General features: G+C 48.5%; 1 pseudogene; it reads right to left on the bottom strand.

Annotated features, from left to right (window-relative positions):
* Positions 1-1,203: 1,203 nt before the first annotated feature.
* Positions 1,204-3,295, bottom strand: LOC131496905 (zinc finger and BTB domain-containing protein 39-like; annotated as a pseudogene).
* Between the last annotated feature and the right edge of the window lie 357 nt (positions 3,296-3,652).

The raw sequence follows: 3,652 nt of genomic DNA, 5'->3' as shown, positions 1-3,652 counted from the left end.
ATTCCCCTGCCACCCAGGGAGGGCCTGAACCAGCTGCTGTCCAATAGTGCCTCCTGGTGGGGGTCGAATGACAGATCAGGATAAATTCCAGCAGGTCAAAGGTGAACTGCCAAAACTCATGCCCAATTAGCACAAAATAAGTAACAGGTTATCTTACTGGGACAAACAAAACACACATCCCTCTACATGCTACCAGTTACTTGGGTCTCTTTAATTCTGAAGGGCTCACAGTCCACCACTCTCCCACCTCATAGGGTCTTCTCATCTACACTATGGACCAAACACACTCCCAGGTGGGAGACTAGATGTAAATGAGGGCAAGGCTGCTGCTGTCAGAGACATCCCCACCTCTCCGGCAGGACACTCAAGGTCAATGGAGATGGCTAGATGCCAGGTGACTGACTATATCAAAGTGGTTCCCTGTCCTTTTTACCACACAGGGAGGGCCTGACCTGCTGAGCCATCACTCCATAAAATCAAGTTTCTTTGGAACTAAGGAGACAAGAAGAACCTCCCTTCCTGTCCATCGAGGTGCTGTAGGGTGCCTCTTCTGGCTGGCTAGGATTCATCCCAAAGCTTTTTACCTAAACAGTAAGTTTGTTCTGAGTTTGGATCTAGCTGTCAAAAGATTTTACTGTCCAATCAGCAGATTAGAGCTTTGGAACAAGCAGGCACCTCCAACCCATCTGCCTTTTCCCAGGTGAGCACTGGGCCTGCAGTCTGAGGTGAGCTGCCCTGCTGACTAGTCTTTTCTGAATGACTGCATTCCCAAAATTCTGTCTCATAGCTGGTGTCCCAGTTGGAAATCTGGCAACAATACCTACAGTGAAAAACTCTCTCTACCTCCTTTATTCAGGGAGGCTGTTGGTTGGATTCATAGCAGCATAAAACCTATCAGTTAACTTAAACTTGAGAGGTTGGGGGAGGTGATCTAGTTAAACCCAATTGCCTGACAAGATCCCCAAACCAGCCTTGAAAGAACAAAAAAACACAGCCCTTGATGGGCAAGAACAGGTAAGGAGGTAAACATGATAGGGCCTCTGCTTCTAAAAACAGTAACAGACCATGGCGCTATTTCTTCTTTTTTCTTCCTTACACATAAGACAGAACAGAATTCCTAAGAAGACAAAATTAAAACTTCAGTTGAAGAGGGAACACCAGCCATGAGAAAATCAGAGCTCCCATGGCTGTGCTGGGATACAGTCAGCTGTCCAGGTTCTTTTCTGCCTCTTGGCAATGGATAAGGTACAAGAAGATCTGCTCAACGGTGAAGTCAAGCAAGAGGCTGCCTTTGTTCCTGCCAACATGCTTGCTCATGAGGTTAAGGGTGGAGCTTTCAGGGCCACACAAGCAGCAGTACATGGGGGCCCCCGTGTGTGTCTCCAGGTGGTCCTTGATGGTTGCATGGCCTTGGAAGGACTTGTGGCACCCTGTATACCGGTACAACCTCTTGTCTGTGTGGATCCACCGGAGGTCGTTGAACTCACTTGTGTGTGCAAACCTTTTGCCACAAAAGGTGGCAGCTGTACTTGCTGTTCTCAGGCTAGCCCTGCAAAACCAGCTCCTCACTCAGGAACTCCTCCACTGGCAGCTTCCACTTCTGGACTGCTGGGTGCCATAGCCCCAAACCAGGCTATTCATCAAGGCCAGTGTTGTATTTGTGCTGCTGACATGGTAGCCATACGCAGCCTCCCACTTGAATCCCTGGTTGCACAAGTGGCAGTGGAAAAGGGTGTCTTCCAGGCTTTGGTGCACAGCTATGTGCTTCTTTAGGATGCCAAACCACAAAGCTTTTCACACAGAGCAGGAGAGAACTAAAATGCCGAGATGGAAGAGCGTGTGCCATATGAGGCTGCACAGGTTAAGGTAGTGCTGGTCACAGGTACTGGCCCTTTCAAATTTAGAGGGTCGAGGATGTGGCCCCAGACCACGTGGAAATCTTTGGCCAGTGCCTTCCCTTCCCACAGGCAGCACATTTCAACTCTTAGAGGCTACCCCTAAAGGCAAACCCAGATTCCCAGTCAGGGGATCATTGGGGTAGACAGCAATGTTGTCCTCAAATATTTCATGCCATCAGTGAAGGATCAGCTGCCACTTGGTAATGAACTTAGTTTCACACATGTTGCAAGAGAAGAAGAAAATACCAATGTGGGACAGAACATAGGTCACCTGGGAGTTTTGGTCCTAGCAGTTGGTCTCACAGAACTTGCACTTGCCTGTCAGTCGGTCCATGTGGTCCTGAGCATGCTATCACATCAACTGAAGGTTGTGCTCTAGAACTTTCTTGCACACCTGGCAGGGCATGGCCTTATTCTCTCATCATCATTCTCTCCAAAAGTCAGCTCGTTGTCACTATCATCACTCAACTCAATCATCTCCTAAGCTATGCCTGTCTCTCCAGTGGGATTTTCAAACTGCAAATCATCATCCCCTGGGTCCTCCGGCTGGACCTCATCCATCTTCCCAAAGCTTGGCTCTTTGGAGTGGTTGTTATTGCTCACACAGGAGTTGGTTCCAGTGGTGACTATTTGCATTGTGAGGAGTGACTAAACTATTTTTACTGAAGTCTCCATTGCTCAGAACTTAGTATGGATGGCAGGAGCTGGTGCTGATTTGGGTGGCCATGCTGAGGGTACCTCTGACGGGCTGTGTCATACTAGGAGCAGACATGAGAGGAGAAAATCATCATGGTCATCTGTGTTTGGTAGCGGTGGCTGCTGCAGCAGACACAGGATATAGTTAGGGTCATTGGCAATATTTCTGTCTTCTTTATAACTTCCTTCACCATCACTAGGTAACACATAGTTCCTATTAGGAGCAGAGTGCTCCCCACCATCCAGAGTTCTTCAAGGGGACAGATGGGTTCTGCTGAGCTACAACTCTGGGTACCACTGGTGCTGGTCCAGGGCTTGGCTGCAGCAGTGCTCTCTAGGTCAGGAAAGGTGGAGTGACAGGCCCAGAAGAAGCCCTCCATACCCAGATACTCAGTTACCTCACAGATGACTCCAGTGTTGATCATGTCTGTCAAGAGCTCTGATGTGTGGACAAATCCCAGACTCTTCTCAAAGTTGACAGGGGTGATGAAGCCCACCACCTAGGTCCTGGCAGCATCAAGCCCCAAATTCAGAGAAAGGTTCTGGAAGTATCCAGCCAGCACAGCTTAGTGGGTCAGGAAGAAGCCGACCACAATCACAATGGTGACTTCGCACATGATCTACCAGATCTGACACTTACTGAGTTCCTTCAACAGTCTGTTGGTGTGGTTGCTGCTTTGTAGTTTGATCCTCATGCCCATCTTGGCTCCTCTGAAGTTGCCCTCTTATCAGCATTGTTTGTAGGGTTCCCTTGGGCCTGAACACCATCGCTGCCGCCTCACACAAAAGCTGGCCCGCCCTGACCGGCCTGATAGGGCCAAAAGAGGGCGCCATTATATTCATTATTTCTTAAGTGGTAAGTATGTGTGACCGAAAGGCGCGCTGCAAATACGATCTCTCATATTTTTTCCCTAGCACACTCATCTCTGGCCTGGATACTTGTAGGAGCTTCCTAACACATTTTCCAGCTTTGTCTCTCATTCTACTCCAAGCATATTTCTCTGTGGCTGCCACAGTAATCTTTCTTAAAAAATAAAATAATATGACTTGTTCAGTTA

Source organism: Neofelis nebulosa, chromosome 1 (genome assembly GCF_028018385.1).
Source record: "Neofelis nebulosa isolate mNeoNeb1 chromosome 1, mNeoNeb1.pri, whole genome shotgun sequence".
Lineage (NCBI taxonomy): Eukaryota > Metazoa > Chordata > Mammalia > Carnivora > Felidae > Neofelis > Neofelis nebulosa.
Note: the sequence above shows the minus strand (reverse complement) of the source record. Positions and strands in the feature narration are given on the sequence as shown.